Below are 24425 nucleotides of genomic sequence, written 5' to 3'. Positions count from 1 at the left end.
TAGAGGGTCAATGAAAAAGAGGAAGACCCTCAATGAGAAGGATCGACACAGTGGCTGCAACAATGGACGCAAGCACAACAATTGTGAGGATGGCACAGGACCAGGCAGTGCTTCGTTCTGTCGCTATGAATCAGAACCTACTGGACGGCATCTAACAACAATAAGATTAAAGAAATAATCCAGTCACCTGAGAATGACTCTTTAAGAGATTCCTGACTGAGCCTTTACCTCTGCATGGAACCTTGAGTTATGTAATAATGTAATCACTTCCATGATGAGATCTGCTTTAATAGCATCACCGTCCTGATGAAATATAATATAATCACCTCATTGATAAGATCTGATATAATGTAATCATTTCCCATAATGAGATCTGGTAGAATGTAATCACCTCTGTGATGAGATCTACTATGAGCAGCCAATCAGCTGAAAGGGACGATTCCTTGGGGGTGTGGCCTACCTCCGGTATATATATGGATGTTCCAGCAAGGCTTTCTTCCCTCTGGATCTTGCATGCAGCTCTACATCACCTGACCTCCAGTTCTTGGACTACAGCCAGTGCCCTGCAGTATTGTCTGCTGATCATGGGATTCATCAGTCTCCTCAGCCTGTGAGCCAGTGGCCTGCCTTGTGACGTGCTGGTCTTCGGTTCATCATACCCTGCAGCCCTTCAGCCAGCAGCCTCCTGTTTCACCCGAGGATCTTGGATTCGACAGGGTCCAAAGCTTCTAAGCCAGTAGCCTGCCATCTGCCATCTGGCCTGTAGATCTTGGGTTTGTCAGCCCCTGCAGCTATGTGAGTCAGGAGAAGCCTCTGGCCTGATGCTTGACCCAAAGATGTGGAACCAGAAAGGTCTCTGAAGGTTTCTGAGGACCTAGGGAGTGATCCAGAGCCTTGAATGCTGGAGTCACTACCTTGGCTCTGCCTGAGGTCTGAGCACACCAACCCTGCCAACCACAGATCGGGATTGCTTTTGGAGGAGACTCATCAGCATGAACAGCTGGGGCCCACCCAGGCTCTTGGACCTTGCAAACCAGAGCCTGCTGAGGGACGAGGCCTTGGCCATCGCTGCTCTGCGGTCACTGCCCACGGAACTCTTCCCGCCCCTGTTCAAGGCGGCTGTCGCTGGCAGACGTAGCGAGACACTGAAGGCAATGGTGCAGGCATGGCCCTTCATTCGCCTCCCCCTAGGGGCTCTGATGAAGGCTTGACAGTGTCGCCAGGACATTTTAAGGGCTGCACTGAATGGGGTTGATGTCCTGCTTGCCCAGAAGTTTCATCCCAGGAGAGGAAAACTGAAAGTGCTGGATTTACGGGCAAATACTCATACCGACTTCTGGAATGTATGGTCTGGAACTGGGGCCAGGGCCTCTGTGTGCTTATTAGAGGAACTAAGGACTAAAAAGAAAAAAGTAGACAATTCCAAGGCAGGGGATAAGTGGCCTATGGCCCCATGGAGGTGCTGATAGACCTGTGCCTCGATGAAGCTGCCCCTGATCAACTTCTCACCTTCCTCATTAAGAAGGTCAAGCAGAGAAAAGGTCAGATACACCTGTGCTGTAGGAAGCTGAATATTGTTGCAATGCCACTCCAAAATATTAAGAAGATCCTCAAAACGGACTGTGTCCAGGAGGTGGAAGTGAATTGTACCTGGGAACTGTCCACCCTGGCCAGGTTTGCTCCTCACCTGGGGCAGATGGTTAATCTGACTGGACTCCATCTCTCTCACATCTACATAATTTCCCTCATTTCCCGGACAGCAGAGGATGTGAAGAAGCTTGTTGCCCATTTCACCTCTCAGTTGCTCAATCTGAATCAGCTCCAGGAGCTCCACCTGGGCTCCATCCTCTTCCTTGAAGGACACCTGGACCAGGTGCTCAGGTGCCTGAAGACCCCCTTGGAGACCCTCTTCATAACAAATTGCTTGCTTTTGGAGTCTGACTTGACATACCTGTGCTTATGCCTGAGCACCAGCCACCTAAGTCACCTGAATTTGAGTGATGTCAACCTGACTGGCTTAAGGGCTGAGTTCTTCCAAGTTCTGCTAGCGAGAGCCTCAGCCACCCTCCATCACCTGGACTTACATGGGTGTGGGATCACAGACTCCCAGCTCACTGCCATCATGCCTGCCCTGGGCCAATGCTCCCAGCTACCACCTTCAGCTTTTTTGGAAACCCATTTCCACGGCTGTCCTGGAGAGCTTGCTTTGGCACATTCTCCCACTGAGCAAGTTCAGACTTGGGCTGTTTCCCGTCCCTCTGGAGTGTTACATGGGCATCCAAGGAACTCTCCACCTGGGGAATCTTAAAGAGTATATGGCCAAGCTGAGGCAGACACTGCAAGAGTTAAGGCACCCCAACTGGATTTGGTACAATCACAGCACCAGTACCTATGATGTAATTATCCTCCATTTTGTGATGTGTTCTAAATCCTAACCTCTGCCTATGTTTATATTCCCATTTGTGAATGGGTTGAGTTTGTTAAGTCATAGAGGCAAGACTAGGGTAGGATGCATATTGAGTTACCAGCCTCACTCAAGTCACACTCTTGCTTGGGTTACACCTTTTATCTTACAAGAAATAAAATGAGAAAGGAGCAGAGAGAGGAGGGACCTGACTACCACCAAGAAAGAAGAGCCAGGAGCAGAGTGCTTCCTTTTGGAATCAGGGTCCCTATGCTGAGAAACTCCCTGACCCAGGGGAAGATTGATGCCAAGACCTATGGAAATCTCCAAGGGACTCCGGGCCCACAGATGTTGAAAGGAGACAAGGACCTTCCCCAAGAGGGGACAGAGAAGGAAAGCCTTCCCCTAGAGCTTGTGCCCTGAATTCAGACTTCTGTCCTCCTGAACCATGAAAGTAAATTTCCATTTGTTAAAACCACCCACTTGTGGTATTTCTGTTATAGTAGCACTAGTTGTTATTGTTAGGTGCCGTCCAGTCAATTCCATCTCATAGTGTCACTGTGTACAGAAGGAAACACTGCCTGGTGCTGCACCATCCTCAAATCATTGCTATGTTTGAACCCAGTGTTGTAGCCACTGTGTCAGTCCATCTTGTTGAGGATGCTAAGTAAAGCACCATTCCTCAAGCCCATCAACCAGCCACCTGGTAGCAGTTTGATTACATTAGACCACTTCTTTTGTAGAGCACAAAGAACCTAGACACATTTTTAATCAAAACAGGCTTTTATTAAGCCAAGACAAAGATAAGGAAATCATTCATGAATAAGGGACTTCTGCCAATGTGCACCGGGGCACAAGAAACTAGCAGAATCCAAGAAAGTACAGTCAACAGTTGATTAACGTACTTTAACAGGAGGAAGCAAACACAGAAGAAAAATATGGGTTGGTTACAATGCCATTTGTAAAAAGTAAAAGCAGGTTAACGAAAGTGGGGTCCTTATAATGATTGTTGTTGTTAGGTGCTATGGAAATGGTTCTGACTCATAACGACCCTATGTACAACAGAACAAAACATTGCCAGATCCTGCACCATCCTCACAATTGTTGTGCTTGAGCCCATCACTACAGCCACTGTGTCAATCCATCTCATTGAGGGTCTTCCTATTTTTCTCTGACCCTCCGCTTTACCAAGCATGATGTCCCTCCCCAGGGACTCATCCCTCCTGACAACATGTCTAAATATGTGAGACATAGGCACTGGGGTTTTTTGGGGGGAGTCTCACCATCCTTGCTTCTAAGGAGCATACAGGTTATACTTCTTCCAAGACAGATTTGTTCATTCTTTTGGCAGTCCATGATATGTTCAACATTCTTCGCTAACACCACAATTCAAAGGCATGAGTTATTCTTCGGTCTTCCTTATTCGTTATCCAGTTTTTGCATGTATATGAGGCAATTGAAAACACCATGGCTTGGGTCAGGTGCACCTTAGTCTTCAAGGTGACATCTTTGCTCTTCAACACTTTGAAGAGGTCCTTTGCAGCAGATTTACCCAATGCAATGCATCTTTTGATTTCTTAACTGCTTTGATGGGTGTTGATCGTGGATCCAAGTAAAATGAAATCCTTGACAACTTCAATCTTTTCTCCATTTATCATGATGTTGCTTATTGGTCCGGTTGTGAGGATATTTATTTTCTTTATGTTGAGGTGTGTTGTTATTGTTGTTAGGTGCCGTCGAGTCAGTTCCGACTTATAATGATCTTATGCACAACAAAACAAAACACTGCCCTGTCCTGTGCCATCCTCTCAATTGTTGCTTTGCTTGAGCCCATTGTTGCAGCCACTGTGTCAATCCACCTCTTTTTCCCTGACCCTCTACTTTACCAAGCATGATGTCCTTCTCCAGGGACCGATCCCTCCTGAAAACATGCCCAAAGCTTGTGAGACACAGTCTCGCCATCCTTGCTTCCAAGAGCATTCTGGTTGTACTTCTTCCAAGACAGATTTGTTCATTCTTTTGGCAGTCCATGGTATATTCAATACTCTTCGCCAACATCACAATTCAAAGGCGTCAATTATTCAATCTTCCTTATTCACTGTCCAGCTTTCACATGCATATTAGGCGATTGAAAACATCATGGCTTGATCAGGCCCACCATAGTACTCAGGGTGACATCTTTGCTTTTCAATACTTTAAAGAGCTCTCTTGCAGCTGATTTGCCTAATGCAATACGTCTTTTGATTTCTTGACTGCCGCTTCCAAGGGTGTTGATTGTGGACCCAAGTAAAATGAAGTCCTTGATAACTTGAATCTTTTCTCCATTTACCATGATGTTGCTCATTGGTCTAGTTGTGAGGATTTTTGTTTTCTTTATGTTGCGGTGCAATCCATAGTGAAGGCTGTAGTCTTTGGTCTTCATCAGTAAGTGCTTCAAGTCATCTTCACTTTCAGTAAGCAAGGTTGTCATCTGCATATCGAAGGTTGTTAATGAGTCCTCCTCCAATTCTGATGCTCCATTCTTCTTCATATAGTTCAGCTTCTTGGATTATTTACTCAGCATACAGACACAATACAGCAAAGGATACAACCCTGATGCACACCTTTCCTGACTTTAAAGCATGCAATATTACCTCGTTTTCTTCGAACAACTGCCTCTTGGTCCGTGTACAGATTCCTCATGAGGACAATTAAGTGTCCTGGAATTCCTGTTCTCTGCAACGTTATCTATAATTTGGTATGATCCACACAGTCTAATGCTTTAGCATAGTCAATAAAACACAAGTAAACATCTTTCTGGTATTCCCTGCTTTCAGCCAGGATCCATCTGACATCAGCAATGATATCCCTAGTTCCATGTCCTCTTCTAAATCCCACTTGAATTTCTGGCAGTTCTCTGTCAATATACTGCTGCAGCCACTTTTGAATGATCTTTAGCAAAATTTTGCTTGCACGTGGTATTAATGATATTGTTTGATAATTTCCCAATTCACTTGCATCACCTTTCTTGGGAATAGGCATAAATATGGATCTCTTCCAGTTGGTTGGCCAGGTAGCTGTCTTCCAAATTTCTTGGTATAGACGAGTGAGCACTTCTATTGCTACATCCATGTACTGCTACAGCCGCTTTTGAATAATGATTAAGGAACACAATATATGTGAGTTGCATGATGGATTTAAAGAGTTTTTGTTGACTGTTGTTGTTGTTAGTTACTGTCGAGTCAATTCCAACTCATAGAGACTAGTTACCTACTTTAAGAGTTCTTCTGCTAACCAAAATGTCAGTAGTTGGAATCTACCAGTTCTACTCTGTCCTATAGGGTCACTATGAGTTGGAATTGACTCAGTGGTAATGGGGTTTGGTTTTGGTTTAGTTACCTACTTAGTGATTTGTACGACTAGGTACCCACTTAATGATATATGCTTTGTTGGTTAGATATGGGGTGGGGGCATCCTTGGGAACAACGTTTGTTCTTGGCTTTGTCACAACAGAGCAGTCACTCTTCTTGGCAGGCAGAACTGCTGTAACCAGTTCAGATTTCTGGTTCTACAAGTTTTTCTACACAAAATGAGTTTCTAAGCCTAGACTCCAACCCAGCTTCGAATTACTCTGGTGATGCCTCAAATAATTTCTTTAGGGTCTCTATATCAATTCCATCATGGAAATGGCAGCGTTTCATTCTTACTGAGATATACACTTATTCTCGATATGAATTTGCCTTCCCTGCATGCAATGCTTCTGCCAAAACTACCATCAATGGACTCACAGAATGCCTTATCCACCATGTCATGGCATCCCACATGGCATTGCCCCAGATGAAGGGACTCACTTCACAGCAAACAAAGTGTGGCAGTGGGCATATGCTCGTGGAATTCACTGGCTTCAGTACCATGTTCCCCATCATCCTGAAGCAGCTGGCTTGATGGAACGATGGAATGACATTCTAAAGACAATTACTTCACCAGCTAGGTGGCAATACTTTGTAGGGTTGGGGCAATGTTCTCCAGGAGGCTGTATGTGCTCTAAACCAGCATCCAATATATGGTGTTGTTTCTCCCATAGCTAGGATTCTAGGGGTGGAAATGGGAGTGGCAGCACTCACTATTACCCCTAGTGACCCGCTCACAAGATTTTTGCTTCCTGTCGCCACTACCTTATGCTCTGTGGGCCTAGAAGTCTCAGTTCCAAAAGGAGGAATATTCCCACACTTATTCCGTTGAACTGGAAGTTAAGAATGCCAACAGGCCACTTTGGGCTCCTCGTGCCTCTGGATCAACAGGCAAAAAAGGGAGTTACCATATTGGCTGGTGTGATTGATCCTGATTACCAAGGGGATATAGGATTGGTATTACATAATGGAGGTAAAGAAGAGTATGCCTGGAATATAGGAGAGGTCCCTTAGGGTGTATCTTACCAGGCCGATGATATAGTGTGGGAAGATGAGCCCCTCAGCTTGGAAGGCAGTCAAAATACAACTGGGGAAGAGGTGCCTCCTTGAAGTAGAGTCAACCTTAATGACACGGTTGGAGTAAAGCTTTCAAGACCTCCATTTGCTTATACGACACAACTCAAAAAGAGAAGAAACAGTTGCAAACATCCATTAATAATCAGAATGTGCAATTTACGAAGTATGAATCTAAGAAATTTGGAAGCCATCTAAAATGAAAAGGAACACATAAAGATACATTTCCTAGGCATTAGTGAGCTGAAATGGACTACTATTGGCCATTTCTAATCAGACAATCATATGGTCTATATGCAAGGAATATAGAGGAATGGCATTGCATTCATGGTCAGAAAGGACATTTCAAGATCTATCATGATGTACAATACCATCAGTGATAGGATAATATCCAAAAGCCTACAAAGAAGACCAGTTAATATGACTATTATACAAATTTGCACACCAACCACTAATGCCAAAGATAAAGAAATTAAAGAATTTTACCAACTCCCGCAATCTGAAATAGATCAAACATGCAATCAAAATGCCTTGATAATTACTAGTGATTGGAATGCAAAAGTTGGAAACAAAGAAGCAGGATCGGTAGCTAGAAAATACAGTGTTGGTGATAAAAACGAATGGGAGATCACACGATAGAATTTTGCAAGACCAACAACTTATTCATTGCAAATACCTTTTTTCAACAACAGAAACGGAGACTACACACATGGGCCTCAGTGGATGGAAAACACAGGAATCAAATCTACTACATCTGTGGAGAGAAACGATGGAGAAGCTCGATATCATCAGTCATAATTACGCCAGAGGCCAACTATAACACAGACTATCTATTGCTCATACACAAGTTCAAGGTGAAGCTGAAGAGAATTAAAACAAGTCCATGAAAGCCAAAGTGCAACTTTGAGTATACCCCACCTGGATTTAAAGACTGTCTCAGAAATAGATTTGATGCATTGAACACTAATGACCAAAGACCAGACAAGATGTGGGATAACATGAAGGACATCATACGTGAAGAAAGCAAAAAGCCATTAAAGAGACAGGAAAGAAAGAAAAAAACAAAATGGATGTCAGAAGAGACTCTGAAACTTTCTCTTGAATGTAGAGTAGCCTAAGCAAAAAGGAAGAAATGATGAAGTAAAAGAGTTGAACAGATTTCAAAGAGTGGCTCAAGAAGACAAAGAAAGGTATAATAAGGAAATGTGCAAATACCTGGAGTGGGAAAATCAAAATGGAAGGACACACTTGGCATTTCTTAAGCTGAAAGAACTGAAGAAAAAATTCAAGCCTTGAATTGCAATACTGAAGGATTCTAAGGTCGAAATATTGAACAACGTAGAAAGCATCAAAGAAGATGGAAGGATTACACAGAGTCACTGTACCAAAAAGAATTGGTCGATGTTCACAAATTTTAGTAAGTAGCATATGATCAAGAACCGATGGTGCTGAAAGAAGAGGCCCAAACTGCAGCAAGGCATTGGCAAAAAAAACAAGGCTCCAGTAATTGACAGAATATCAGTTGAGATGTTTCAACAAAGGGGATGCAACACTGGAAGAACTCACTTGTCTTTGCCAAGAATTTTGGAAGACAAGTACCTGACCAACCGAAGGGACCAGATACATACTTGTACCCATTCCAAAGAAAGGTGGTCTAACAGAATGCAGAAATTATAGAACAATATCATTAATATCACAACAGAAGTGAAATTTTGCTGAAGGTCACTCAAAAATGATTGCAGCAGTGTATCGACAGGGAACTGCCAGAAATTCAAGCCAGATTCAGAAGAGGACATGGAACAAGAGATATCATTGCTGATGTCAGATGGATTCTGGCTGAAAGTACAGAATACCGGAAAGATGTTTACCTGTGTTTTATTGACTGTGCAAAGCCATTCGACTGTGGATCACAACAAATTATGGATAAAATTATGAAGAATGGAAATTTCAGAAAAGTTGATAGTGCTTATGAGGAACTTACCCATAAACCAAGAGGGCGTCATTCAAACAGAACAAGGGATACTTCGTAGTTTAAAATCAGGAAATGTGTGCATCAGGGTTGTATCCTTTCACCATACTTATTCAATCTGTATGCTGAGCAAATAATCCGAGAATCTGGACTATATGAAGAAGAATATGACATCAGGATTGGAGGAAGACTCACTAACAACCTGTGTTATGCAGATGACACAACCTTGCTTGCTGAAAGCAAAGAGGACTTGAAGCACTTACTGATGAAGATCAAAGACCACAGCCTTCAGTATGGATTACACCTCAACATAAAGAAAACAAAAATCCTCCCAACTGGACCAATGAGCAACATCATGATAAACAGAGAAAAGATTGAAGTTGTCAAGGATGTCATTTTACTTGAAACTATAATCAATGCCCATGGAAGCAGCAGTCAAGAAATCAAATGATGTATTGCATTGGGTGAATCCTCTGCAAAAGATCTCTTTAAAGTGTTAAAAAGCAAGGATATCACTTTGAGGACTAAGGTGTGCCTGACCCAAGCCATGGTGTTGTTAATCAATCACCTCCTACGCATGTGAAAGCCGGACAACCAATAAGGAAGACTGGAAAAGAATTGATGCCTTTGATCTGTGGTGTTCATGTGTATTGAATATACCATGGACTGCCAGAAGAACAAAGAAATCTGTCGTAGAAAAGCAAAGCCAGACTGCTCCTTAACCCCAAGTGTATGGCCCCAGGACACCCTTTTAACTCAGTGATGAAGTCACTCCTGAGGTTCACCCGTCAGCCAAAGATTAAACAGACCCATAAAACAAAATGAGACTAAATGGGCACAGCAGCCCAGGGGCAGGGATAAGAAGGCAGGAGGGGACAAGAAAGCTGGTACTGGGGAACCCAAGGTCGAGAAGGGGAGAGTGTTGACGTGTGGTGGGGTTGGCCACCAATGTCACAAAACAATACGTGTATTAATTACTTAATGAGAAACTAGTTTGCTCTGTAAAACTTCATCTAAAGTAAAATTTCTTTAAAAAATGCTCCTTAGAAGCGAGGATGGCGAGACTTCATCTCATGTACTGTGGACATGTTATCAGGAGGGGTCAGTCCTTGAAAAAAGTTACCATGCTTGGTAAAGTGGAGCGTCAGCAAAGGAGAGGAAGATGGTCAATGAGATGGATTGACACAGTGGCTGCAACCACGGGCTCAGGTATAGCAACAATTGTGGGGTTGGTACAGGACTGGAAAGTATTTCATTCTGTACATAGGGTCGCTATGAGTTGGAATCAACTTGACTGAACTTAACAATAACCTATATCTTTGTCTACATGTATGATTATTTCTGTATGATAGACTTTCAGAAATGGGTCAAAGGGTTGTTGTTTTATGGCGTTTAGTAGATTTTTTGACTCATAGCGAGTTCATGTGGCAGAGTAGAACTGCCCCATAGGATTTTCTAGGCTCTAATTCTGCTTCTGATGCCAACTGTAAAAATCGTATGCTGGGGGAGTCTGACCTCTAACTTCACAAAGGGAAAGTTGAATCACGATCAACAGTCCAAGGCTGATTCCTATGAAGTGGAGGTCAGATGTGCCTCTACCATCCAACCTTTTTACCAATTCTGACACCAGCGCCCCCCCCCCCCCAGCCCCATGACACTCTCTACTTCTCTGCTGGGTTCAGTAATCCGTTGCAATGACCACACAGAACTCACAGACCATACTCAGGGTTATGGGGTTTATTAAGGAAGTAACAAGTTACAGTTCGGGTTCAGGAACACTCAAGATACAATTCTTCAACCAGGACACCCTCTTTTCAGCCATGCCCCCAGGCAGGTCTCTCTCTGTCCCTTGGTTCCTCAGCCTGGCCTCTGCCCTACTTGGGCAAATGTTACAAAGCTGTTTTAGCTCTGTGGATATGTGCCCTGAGGCACCCTACTCTGCCAGTAAGCCTCAGCCCAAAGGCACTCAGATTTCTAGCTCAGTGAGTTGGCAAACCTAGCTCCACCACATGCCTGGAGGCACCTTACTCCACCTGCAAGCTTCCTGCCTGAAGGTGCTCAGCTTTCTCACTCTGTGGGCCAGGGAGTCCACCAGGACCCCTACTGTTGATCTCCTGCCAGTCTCCTGCCTCTGCTGATGCCTTTTCTCTGCTGCTGCTTCTCACCCTTTCCAGTGATACAGCTCTCCCTGTCTGTCCTGGTTCTGCTGCCTCTGCTGCCTCTCTCTGTCTTCCATGTTACAGCTCCTCTCTCTCTTTCTCTGTCTTCCTTTAAGCCTAGCGGGGTTGCAAAACTGACCAGTCCCCCTCGTTAGGGTTCCATACACCTTATTTGCATGGCCCCACCTCCACAGGTGTGCACTGAACCAGTTCCAATGGATTCAGTCATGGCCGACAAAACAGAAACTGACTGAAAGTATTACAATTTGGCATATTCTGTACAGTACTCAGATCCAAAAACACTATGGGTCCAAGCTCTGGAATGAGAGACTTGGAATAGGCATAGCGAGCCCTTTCAGGAGCCTGATGCCTGAGATTGGATTACTGGCAGGACTGCAGGAGAGCAACACACATTCAAAGCAGCATGGTGGCCAGCATCTTTGAGCTAAGTGCCACCATCTTTGAGCATGGCACTGCCATTTTTGAGCAGGGTGCCGCCATCTTTAAGGCAGGCAGTGCTGCTTTGGACTGTGCTCAAAATCCAAGAGCTAGAGATTGGTTGCTACGCAGTGCTTACACTGCCGTTGTTCTCCAAAGGGAGATTAAATTTCTAGTAGCGATTCAACCCATAATTTTTCCCATTTTGGCTATCTTTACTATTCATCATAACTTTAATAATTCTAGTCCATTCTGGTGGTGCATCCTAGGCCATGACTGAACCAGGCAGAAGCTGTTAAAGCCTTGGTTGGAATTTAGATATTTAGGATTCCCCGAGTGATGCAAACTGTTAAGCGTTCAACTAATAGTCAAAATGTTAGCATTTTAAACCCACTCAGAGTTGCCTCAGAAGACAAGCCTGGCATGGAGATCTACTTCCAAAAGGTCACAGCCTTGAAAACCCTATGGAGCAGTTCTACTATGTACACATGGGGTCGCCATGAGTCAGAATCCACTGGAAAGCAACTAATAACAACATGAGAGGTTTGGGAAACACTGATCTGCTAAACTCTCCACTTCCCCCAGGGTTCAGTTCAGCCACATCTTCCCCTAGGTTGCTTCGTTTACTCACCTTCAGACTCAGCTAGATCCCAAAACTTTGTTTGTCAGCTTTCCTTTCGATCAGAGCTCTTTTGGAGCTACTTGAGGCTGGAAATAAGTAACTGAGTACAAGTAACAGAATCCCAAATCAAACTGGTTCAAGAGAAACAATGGGAGTATATAGGCCCACATAACACAAAATCTGAGGGAGCAGAGCCAATTTCAGGCACAGCTGAATCTGGGTGTTTAAATGATGTCATCAGAAATCTCTCTTTTCTTATACTAGCTGTGCTTTCCTATATGTCTACCTTGTTCTTGGGCAAATTCTCTCCTCATGGTAGAAAGATGGCTTCCATCAGCTCCATGCATATATTACTTTAGTTTAGCAATTCCATGAAAAGAGAGTATTTCCCCAATTCCAGCAAAAGTCCTAGGATTGCTCCTCCTTGGCCTGCTTTGGATCACATGCCCAGCCCTTAACCAATCACTGTGGTGTGGGGATGAAATGCTCTGATTGGCCAGACTTGGGTCATGTGTCCAGCTATCAACCAATCACTGTGGCTGGGTGAAGTGCTCTGATTACCCAGACCTGGGTCACTCGCCTCTCTGGAACCACGAGGAAATTGGTTTCTCAAAGGAGACTTCAGGCGCTGTTACCTGGATAAAAGAGTGGATACTGGGAATGGAGGAACCAGAGCCCAGGTTATTAATCACACTGCAGGTCTTTGCTTATCACTCATTGGTGGTCTTCTGACCTGTGTAATCAATTGCCCCAGCCTTGTGGGGCAGAGGCCTCAGAGAAATTGTGGAGAGGCAGTTTGACTAATGCTAATAAAGACCCCCACGTGTCTGTCAGTTTGTCATACTGTGGGGGCTTGCGTGTTGCTGTGATGCTGGAAGCTATGCCACCGGTATTTAGATACTAGCAGGGTCACGCATGGAGGACAGGTTTCAGCTGAGCTTCCAGACTAAGACGGACTAGGAGGAAGGACCCTGCAGTCTACTGCTGAAAAACATTAGCCAGTGAAAACCTTATGAAAGAAATCATCCAGTCACCTGATAATGACTGTTTTGAGAGATTTGTGGCTGATCTTTTGCCTCACCATGGAACCTTGACCTCTCTGGGAAGGAAAAGCATGAGCTTCTGAGACTTCAAATTCCAACACCTCCATTTCACTCATTCATTCATTCATTTGCTTAAAAAACGTTTATTAGGCACCTATGATACACCAGGCACTGTGGACACAAGACAAAATCTCTGCCCTCCTGGAACTGACAGTCTAGTTGGGAGAGGTGTGCTGGGTCGGGGGGGTGGGGGGCGGGGAATAAACAAGTGAACCAAAGGAAAAATAGTTATTTACGATAGTAGTATAGTGGCAAATATTTCCTCTCCCCTGCAGTGTAGTAGCAAAATACTGCCTTGAAGTGGACCTCGGGTCATGGTGACCCCATGTGCAATGGAAGGAATCACTGCCCAGTCCTGCATCATCCCCATAATCGGCTATGGATCAGACCATTACGATCCATAGGGCTTTCATTGGCTGATTCTTGGAAGTAGATCGCCAAGCCTTTCTTCCTAGTGCATCTTAGCCTGGAAGCTCCTCTGGAGCCTGTTCATTCTCACAGCAACATGTAAACCTCCACTGGTTGCTGTCCATGAGGTGCACTGGCTGGGAATCGAACTTGGGTCTCCTGCATGGAAGGTGAGAATTCTACCGCTGAGCCACCAGTGCCCTGATAATAATCGTAATTGACATTATTTTAAGAGTTACCACCATCCATTGAGCATCTATTATGAGCCAGGCGCTGTGCTGGGCGCCTCATGTTCTTGGTCCTGTCTGACCCTGGAGCAGGGCATTGTTATTAATTTCCCATTTTACAAAGGAGAAGGTCTCCGGGGTTTCACTTGTCCCTCCCCTGCAAGCTGGGAGAATGATGAAGATGGAGAGTGGGGCATAGTTACCCCATTTTGGTCACTCCGCATCAGAGGCAGGAATGACCAAAGGCCACAGTTTCTCCTGTTGCTAACAACTTGCATTAGTGTGGTACACATTTCACAAACCGATGAAGGAGTTGCGAGACATCATTATTAACTAAAGAGAGCAGCACCCTGGTGGCGAAGTGGTTAAGCGCTGGCCTGCTAACCAAAAGACCGGTGGTTCGAACCCGCCAGCTGCTCTGAGGGAGAAAGGGTTTGGTTTGGTTTGGTTTGGTTTATCACCCTATGAAGGACCCCTGGTGGCACAATGACTAAGTGCTCAGCTACTAACAGAAAGGTCAGCAATTTTAACCCACCTGGTGGTTCTTCAGGAGAAAGACCCAGCAATCTGCTCCCGTAAAGATTAAAAAAAAAAAAACCCAGTGCAGTCGAGTCGACTTCTGGAAAACCATATGGGGCAGTTCTACTCTGTCACATTTGGGTTGCTATGTGTTGCAAATTGACTGGCGGTCAGCTAACAACAACATCACCCCATCAGGTCAATTGGGGTCCCTGCCCAAACATTGTAGTACCTATTACCAAGCACACCTGAGGGACAGGAATGGCTTCAGAACAGAGGATCCTTGTGAAGAAACTTGAATCACAGGTAGAGAAAGAATGCAAGGAACAGCATCCTGGGTAGGGGAACAGTATTCGCAAAGGCCTGCAGGCCAGAGCAACCGTAACGAGTTGTGTCTGACAGACGCAGAGAATGATGGGAGAGTGGTGGGCAGAGCAGGAGATGGAGCAGATGTGCCAAGCTAAGGAGTCTGCACTGTGTCCTGAGGACACTGGAGACCCATGAAGGGTTTATGAGCAGGGGAGTTGGAGCACCACTTTAGAAATGTCACACCAGCTGCAGACTCAGAGATGAAATCAATGCAGGTGGCAGGGAGGTAGCGAGCTCCCCACTGGGCACTCTGGTGGGGCACCTCCTACCTCTCTATTTATGACCATGGCAACCCAAGCTTGCTATGCCTCAGTTTTCCTACCTGTAAAATGGAAGTACAGTCACGTGCTGCTTAACTTTCATGATATAAACAAAAAACCCGGTTGCTGTCAAGTCATAGCAACCCCATAAGACAGAGTAGAACTGGCCCATAGGGTTTCGAAGGAGCACCTGGTGAACTCGAACTGCCGGCCTTTTGGTTAGCTACAGCGGCCGTAGCTCTAAACCACTAAAGCACCAGAGTCTAAGTACTGCAAATTAGGCCGTTGTGTGATTTGGACATTGTTGGAACACCATTAGTTTCTCTAAGGCTTCAACAAATTCTGCTGTCTTCACATCAGCACTCTCAGGCTCACCACTCATTTTCACATTATGCAGCAAAAAAACGTTGTCTGTAGCACCCAAACTACCCAGAAAAAAAAAATTTTTTTTTTTGAGCTAGCACTAAATTCGATACCGTAGTCTGGTCCTGCTTTTTCTTTAAGCATCTCGAACAAGCTTTGTGCCTTACTTAGCAGTGATTGAGGGCTTCACTTCTGTGTTTGGTCCTCAATCCACATCATTAGCAATTTCTCCATATCTAAGTCCCTCTCGCATTTTTGTTAGCCTTGTGGCTTTCAGCGGAGCCGATCCTTTAACAGCTTGGAGAGTTTTTTCTTTGCTTTTGAGGACTGTTGTGATTGTCAAGTAGGACATGCTTAAATCCGATACATCCTGTTCTCCAATCTGAACCTCTGAACTCTATTATAACATTATGGGACCACAGGCATATAAGTGGTCAGACATTGCCTGAATGGACGTTACACAGCTCATGACTTTATCACCAACTACGGTGTTGGTGAGGGACAGCAGTGGGGAAACGGTTGGATGGACTTGGCGAAATCCTGACACTGAGCAGCTGGTCACTTACGGCTGCCTTCTGAGGCCTCTCGGACAGGCTTCCAGAGCTTAGCATTCATATCTGCCCCTGGGACTTGTAACCCCGAGCCATTATTTACCATGAAGATAGCTGATGTTTTAAACTTATTCTGTACCTGGTTATTTGTTCTGTAAGTGGGGATTTCTGATCTTCAAAACGTAACCACTTCTTATACTGCTTTCCCAAGAGATATGTAAAAGGTATGTTTACAGTACACCCAGGGCTTGCAATTGTGAGACAGGAATGCCAATAACAATGATGATAATAATGTCAATCAGTTACCCAGCAGGCACCTGTGCCCTGCACAGTTCTGAACATTTTACAAGCATTACCTGTTGCCTTTGAGTCGATTCCAACTCACAGGAACCCTATAGGACAGAGCAGGACTGCCCCAAAGGGTTTCCAAGGCTGAAATCCTTACCAAAGCAGACTGCCACGTCTTTCTCCCACAGAGCAGCTGGTGGTCTCAAACCACCGACACTTTGGTTAGCAGCCTCAGCAGCTGAGCACCTTAACCACTGTGCCGCCAGGGCTCCTTACATAGTATTAACCAAAAACCAAACCAAACTCATTGCCATCGAGTTCATTTCTATTCATAGCGACCCTATAGGACAGAGTAGAACTGCCTCCCATAGGGTTTCCAAGGAGCAGCTGGTGGATTCGAACTGCTGACCTTTTGGTTAGCAGCTGTAGCCCTTAACCACTGTGCAACCAGGGCTCCACATAAGCATTAATGAGGTCAGAGTTTTTCGACCTCGGCCTATTGACATTTTGGGACTGGAACATTCTTCATTTTGGGGGGCTGTGCTGTGCATTGTAGGATATTTAGCAGCATCATTGGTCGCTACACACTAGATACCAGTAACATCCACTCCCTCCCCCAGTTGTGACAATCAAAGAGGCCTCCAGACATTGCCAACTGTCCCTGGGGGACAAAATCACCCCCCAAAGTATAATTGAGAATCACTGGTCCTTGGATTATCAGGCCCTTGAATCCTCACAACACTCATACAAAGGAGATACCTTTATTATTTCCGTGTTATAGTTGTTTTTTTTTTTAAATAGATAAGGCTTAGAGAGGTTAAGTAACTTCCCAAGTTACAAGCGCTAGGAGGTGATGGAACGTGCACCCTGGCAGTCTTACTCTGGGGCTTGGGTTCTGGTGTGTGTGAATTTGTGCACGTTCACTCACAAGTGTGTGAGAGAGACAAATGAGAACTTAATTTATACTCAAAAGACCCATTGCATTGGGCAAAACTGCTACAAAAGATCTCTTTAAAGAGTTGAAAAGCAAAAATGTCACCTTGAAGACTAAGGTGCACTTGACCCAGGCCATGGTGTTTTCAATCACCTCATATGCATTTGAAAGCTGGGCAATGAACAAGGGAGACCGAAGAGGAATTGACGCCTTTGCATTGTGGTGTTGGAGAAGAATATTGAATAGACCACGGACTGCCAAAAGAACGAACAAATCTGTCTTGGAAGAAGTACAACCAGAATGCTCCTTAGAAGCAAGGATGGTGAGACTACATCTCACATACTTTGGACATGTTGTCAGGAGGGATCAGTCCCAGGAAAGGGACATCGTGCTTGGTAAAGTAGAAGGTCAGCAAAAAAGAGGAAGACCCTCAACGAGGTGGATTGACACAGTGGCTGCAACAATGGGCTCAACCATAGCAACAATTGTGAGGATGTAACTGAAACAGGGTTCTTGTCCTGTCCTATTAGCCGATTGAAATAAGACAGATGCCACGCCACCAGTTGCTAGGGAAACAGGAAGTGGAAATTTATTGTCTACACAGGCAGGAGCAACGCGGTGTCTAGTGACCCCAAAGCCACATGCTTGCTGTCTGAGGGTGTTGGGGAGCTTTTTATTTCCAGTGGCATCTGGAGGTTGGGTTTGGTGCCCCGAACTCTCTGCCCTTAGCCCTCCCACGCCCACATTTGGAGGTCCAGATGTTGAATCATGTTGGTGATGTTTAGGTCCAAGGACAGACTGAGGACACAGCTCTTCAGGCCCTGCACATGCATCTAAATCTTGGTTCGTGCACACGTGGGATTCTGGCACCAAATTCAAACCACTGTTAGCAGCCGTGGCTTGGAAGGCTGCAGAGGGAGTGGGGACCCTGGCGGAGCAGGGGGAAGGCTTGGTGGAGGCTTCAAGGGTGGTGCAGGACCAGGCAGTGTTTCGTTCTGTTGTACATAGGGTTGCTGTGAGTCAGAACAGACTCAGTGACACCTAACAAAAACAACACTAGCTTCCTGTGGCTGCCGTAACAAAGTACTACACACTGGGTGGCTTAAAACAACAGACACTTGTTGTCTCAAAGTTCTGGAGGCCATAAGTCTGAATTCAGGGCGTCAGCAGGGCCATGCTCTCTCCAAAGGCTCTAGGGGAAGATCCTTTCTTGTCCCCCAGCCAGCGTCTGGAGGCCCCAGGCATTCCCTGTTTGCGGACTTGCCGTCCACACCACCGTTTGCCTTCCAGTCTATTCCAACTCACAGCAGCCCTGTGTGGTTCACTGTAGAACCGCGTTCTGTAGGGTTTTCAATGACCGATTTTTTTTCCTGGAATTAGATCACCAGCCGCCTCTGGGTGGACTCCAACCTCCAACCTTTTGGTTAGCAGCTGAGTGTATTTGTTAACTGTTTGCACCTCCCAGAGACTCCCCCTGGCTTGCAGCTGAGCATAAATCTTATCTGTGCCTCTGTGGTCACATGGCGTTTTTCTCTTTATGTCTGTCTGTCTCTGGGTCTCTTCCCCTCCTTCTATAAGGACTCCAGTATGACCTTATGTATTCATACACGTGGAAACCCTGGTGGCCTAGTGGTTAAGTGCTAGGCTGCTAACTCAAAGGTCAGCAGTTTGAATCCACCAGGTGCTCCTTGGAAACCCTATGGGGCAGTTCTACTCTGTCCTATAGGGTCGCTACAAGTCAGAATTGGCTCGCCGGCAACAGGTTTGTTTTTTTTTTTAACCAAACTAGTAACATCTTCAAAGACACGAGGTCACATTCACAGGTCCAGAGGAATTAGGACTTCAATGTACCTTTTGGGGGGACACAATTCAATCCACAGCATACTCTCATTTCTTTAATTCAAGTGTTACTTAAATTTAGGATGGGTTATACATTCCCATTAGTGAAATTTCAAAAATATATTTAAAATATAGTCTCCACTGAAGCCTCCCTCCAACTCCACACAACCAGTTCTCAGATCCCTACTCCCCTCACACCACCCCCCCCACATTTCTTTATAGATTTACAAACAAATGCAAATACATATTTATTTTTCCTCCTTTTTTACACCAAAGTTAGCATCTCATCTAGACTGTTCAGCAGCTTGCATTTATATCTTAACTACTTGTCTTGGTGACCTTTTCCTCTCAGTTCATAGAATCGTTATGGATTGAATTGTGTCCCCCCAAAATATGTGTTGTAAGTCCTAACCCCTATACCTGTGGTGGAAACCTTGGTGGCGTTGTGGTTAAGAGCTATGGCTGCTAACCAAAAGGTCAGCAGTTTGAATACACCAGGCACTTCTTGGACACCCTACGGGGAAATCCTACTCTGCCCTCTATGTTTGCTATGAGGCAGAATTGACTCAACAACAACGGATTTGGTTTGGTTTTGGTTTGTATATCTGTGGTAAGGAGCCCTGATGGCATATTGGTTAAGCACTTGGCTGCTAATTGAAAGGTCAGTGGTTTGAACCCACCAGCTGCCCTGTGAGAGAAAGATGTCGTGGTCTGCTCCAGTAAAGACTGCAGCCTTGGAAACCCTATGGGGCAGTTCTGCTCTACTGTATCCTATCAGGTTGCTATCCTATATGGAAGGGACTCCATGGCAACGGGTTTGGTTTTAGGGGTTTATACCTGTGGTTATAAACCCACTTGGGAGCTTTTTTTTTTTATGTTATATTAAGAGGTCATATGTTATGTTATCTTAAGAGGCCATATCAGTGTATGTTTTAAATTAATCACCTATGAGATATAAAAAGAGCAGATTAGGACAAGCAAGCAAGCAGAGATGGAGGAAGATACACCACATGAAGACTGCCAAGGAGCCAAGGAATAGAAGCTGAAGAGATGAGGACCTCCACTCAGAGCCAACAAAGAGAGAGGCTTCCCCTGGAGCCGGTGCCCTGAATTCAGACTTCTAGCTTCCCAATCTGTGAAATCCTGGTGGCATAGTGGCTAAGTGGTATGGCTGCTCACCAAAGCGTCAGCAGTTAGAGTCCACCAGGCTCTCCTTGGAGACTCTATGGGGCGGTTCTACTCTGTCTGTCCTGTAGGGTCGCTGTGAGCCAGAATCAACTCGATGATAATGAGTTTGGTGTTTTTTTTTTTTTTTAACTGTGAGGAACTATATTTCTGTTTGTTAAAGCCGCTCACTTGCGGTTATTTCTGTTACAGAAGCGCTAGGTAACCAAGAGAGAGATTTTCCTCATTCTTTGTACAACTGTGTATTATTCCATTGTGTGAATGGACCATAACTTAATCAGTTCCCTACTGATACAAAGTTGAGTATTTCCAAACTTTTGCTATCATAAACAAGGTGCAATAAATAACCTTGTACATCAGTTATTTCACACTGTGCAAGTGCATCTGTAGAACAAACCAGTAAAAAAAACACAGTTGTTGTGGAGTCAATTCCAATTCAGAGGGACCCCATGTGTATCAGAATAGAACTGTGCCCCATAGGGTTTTCAATGGCTGATTTTTCGGAAGTAGATCACCTTAGATCACCAGGCCTTTCTTCCAAAATGAGGCTGGGTGGACTCAAACTGCCCATCTTTGGGTTAGCAGGCAAGCTTGTTAACTGTTTGCACCACCCAGGGACTCCTCACCTGTGGAATACGTTCCTCAAAGTTCAATCACAGGGTCAAAGAAAATGGGAATTTTCAATTTTCAAAGACTAGCAGATTTACTCTCTACAGGGATTATACCAGTAATGTGTGAGAGTTCCTGTTGTCTTCAACTCGCCAACATGATAAGTCGTCAAATTTTGGGTCTTTGCCAATCTGATATGTAGAAAATGTTATCTTGGTTTATTTTAATTTCCATTTCTCGTACCATGAGTGAAGCTAAGCATTTTTGTCTCTGTCAAGAGGCATTTGAATTTTATTTTCTATGACCTGCCTACTCACATATTTTGTGTATTTTCCTATTAAGTTGTTGGTTTTTTTTTTATTGATTTCTAGGAGCTCTTTATGTATAAGTGAAATTAGCTCTTTGTGATATCGATTGCATATAATTTTTTCTGATATATTATTGTTCTTTAGGCTTTATGGATGGTTGTGTGTTTGTGTGTGTTTTGTTGGTTTGTTTTTTAACCTTGGAGAAATTTCTATTTCTACATGCTCAAATTCTTCAGCATTTTATGACTGGAGCTTGTGTTCCAACCACAACAGTCACCATTCAGTAAGAGGCAGAAGAGTGAGCTGGGCGAGTGCGTAGGGTCTGGAATCAAAGTCTAAGGGTCCAACTCCCAACTCCAGACAATATGAAAACTGACTTAGAAGAATAAGTGAAACCAAAGCCAGGGATAGGGTGGTGGGGGCACACTTGACTAAGTGATCGAGAATTTCGACTGCCTTGGTGTAGATCCTAGCTCTGCTCTTTGCCACCTATGACATCCTGGACCAGTGACTTAAATTCTCGGAGCCTCCATTTTGTCCTTTGTAAAAGGCTATAATAGTTGTACCAATCAGAGACAAGACAAGAAACAGATGGCCTACTCAAAAGGAGTAACTGAGGAGAATCCTTTAAAGGATAAATTTTTTTTGCGGGCGGCAGGCAGAGAAATTTTTTGGTAATGCCATGTTTTTTCACTAATGGAATAGATGCTGAATTATTATGTGTTGGTAGTTTTCTAATATCTAAAAAAATGAGGTGCCAATTGCAAGCAGGCCATAACAGTACTGTGTTCTGTGAAGTATATCACAAATGCAGTACGTATCAGTACCATGGCCCAGGAAGTGTATAAAAGATGTCATCAGGGAGGTGACTAATGCAAGTGGGCCATGTCAGTTCTGTGTTCCGTGTTCGAACGTGGGTTTGGACCACTGACCTTTTGGTTAGCAGCCAAGTGCTTAACCGCTGTGCCACCAGGACTCTTAAATTGAACTAAAAAAAAACCAAACTCATTGCCATCTGGTCAATTTTGATTTAGAGTGACCCTAAAGAACATAGTAGAGCTGCCCCATAGGGTTTCCAAAGAGTGGCTGGCCAATTCAAACTGCCGACCTGGTTAGCAGCCGTAGCTGTCAACCACTGCATCACCAGGGCTCCAAATTGAACCCAGGTCTCCATAATTCTACCACTGACCCACAAATGCCTCTAGCTGTCATAATACTATTAATATCTTACCACTTATTCAGCACCTACTATGTGCTTTCTAAACAAAGCCTTGGTTGGGTCCCAGGCAGCTGCCTCCTCTCCCTAGCCAGAGTCCAGTGGGGCCTTTAGGATTTGGTGTCGGGGTGACTCGCTGGGAGAAAAAAAATAAAATCTTGTAGCCACTGGTGAGCCCATTGTGTTCATTTAGAGTGGCGATACTTTCAAGACCCCCTTTATTCATTCATCAACTAGTCAGGGAATGTTTATTGAGCACCTGTTGTGTGCCCAGGTCCCTGGGTGCCAAAAAGGGTTTGCACTTGGCTACTAACCAAAAGGTTGACAGTTTGAATCCACTCAGCAGCACTGCAGAAGAAAGACCCGGCAATCTACTTCTATAGGGTCACAGCCATTGAAAGCCATATGGAGCAGTTCTACTCTGAAACACATGAAATTGACTCCATGGCAACGGGTTTGGTTGTTGGTTATTGTGTGCCCAGAGCATTCTGGCTGGCGTTAGGGACACCACGGTGACCAAGACAGTCCTGAGTCTGCCCTCCCAGGGCTCACAGCCCAGTGGGGGACAGACCTGTTTCCAGATGGTAACAACCCAGGATTGGGATGTGGGAGCCTAGGGGTCTGCAGGAGTCGAGAGGGGGTGCCTGACCCAGCCTGGGATAATGGAGGGCTTCCTGGAGAAAGGGATGTCTGAGGTGGCACTAGGAGACCTAAGAATTTTATCCAGGCCAAGGGGAAGAGCAATGGCACAGACACCATTCCAGGGAGAGTGTTATGGATTGAATCATGTCCCCTAAAAATGGGTGTCAAATGACTAGGCCATGATTCCCAATAGTGTGTGATTGTCCACCATTTTGTCATCTGATGTGATTTTCTTCCATATTGTAAATCCTTCCTCTACAATGTTAATGAAGCAGGATTTTTGTTGCTAGGTGCTGCTGAGTCGGTTCCAACTCATAGCAATCCTATGTACAACAGAACGAAACACTGCCCAGTCCTACACCATCCTCACAATCGTTGTTATGCTTAAGCTCATTGTTGCAGCCACTGCGTCAGTCTGTCTCATTGAGGGTCTTCCTCTTTTTCCCTGACCCTCTACTTTACCAAGCATAATGTCCTTCTCCAGTGATTGATACCTCCTGACAACCTGTCCAAAGTATGTGAGACATAGCCTCACCATCCTTGCATCGAAGGAGCATTCTGGTCACACTTCTTCCAAGGCAGATTTGTTTGTTCTTTTGGCAGTCCATGGTACATTCAATATTCTTCCCCAACACCACAATTCAAAGGCATCAATTTTTCTTCAGTCTTCCTTATTCTTGTCCAGCTTTCACATGCATATGAGGAAGAATTAGAGGCAGTTATGTTAACGACACAGGACTCAATCTACAAGATTAGGTTGTATCTTGAGCCAATCTCTTTTGAGATATAAAAGAGAGAAGGAAGCAGAGAGACAGAGGGACCTCCTGTCACCAAGAATGAAGAACCAGAAGTGAGAGCGTCCTTTGGACCTGGAGTCCCTGCGCTGAGAAGCTCCTAGACCAGAGAGAGATTGATGATAAGGACCTTCCCAGAGAACCGACAGAAAACCCTTCCCTTGGAGCTAGCACCCTGATTTTTAGACTGTGAGAAATAAATTTCTCCCTGTTAAAACCATCCACTTGCGGTATATCTGTTATAGCAGCACTAGAGAACAAAGACAGATAGGGAGCAGCACAGACTGGAGGTAAGAGAGAGGTGAGCTTGGCAAATGGAACGGGGTCTATTGTAGCTGGATGGTAAAGGGGCAGAAGTGGAAAGAGATGAGGCCGGACGGGGGGTAGGTTGCTGGAGAGCCACAGCAGGTTCTGAGCAGAGGAAGGCCAGAGCCAGTTTTGTACTTTAGAAAGACCCTCCGTCTCCTGTGTGGTGGAGAGAGGGGCAAGGGTGAGACTGGGGCAGGAGACCAGGGAGGAGGCAGAGCAAGGACCAGGGGATGAAAAGAAGAGAGATTCAGGAGGTGTGATGGTGGGGAGCGTGGAGAGAGGGTGGCTCCTTCAGTCTTGTCCCCACTTAACCCCAGAAGCTGATGAAGACCCAGTGAGCTGGACCCCGTACTCTCCCTGTCAGGAGCCTTTGCCATAGGCTCCTCGAGGCCACATCTCTGGGGTTTGTGGCACTGATGGGCAGCATGGGCTTCACCAACATCTAG

The 24425-nt window shown here is 45.0% G+C and overlaps 1 pseudogene; it reads left to right on the top strand.

The window, feature by feature from the left end:
- Positions 1-992: 992 nt before the first annotated feature.
- Positions 993-24425, top strand: LOC126086259 (melanoma antigen preferentially expressed in tumors-like; annotated as a pseudogene).

The sequence above is a fragment of the Elephas maximus genome, chromosome 11 (assembly GCF_024166365.1).
Source record: "Elephas maximus indicus isolate mEleMax1 chromosome 11, mEleMax1 primary haplotype, whole genome shotgun sequence".
NCBI lineage: Eukaryota > Metazoa > Chordata > Mammalia > Proboscidea > Elephantidae > Elephas > Elephas maximus.
Note: the sequence above shows the minus strand (reverse complement) of the source record. Positions and strands in the feature narration are given on the sequence as shown.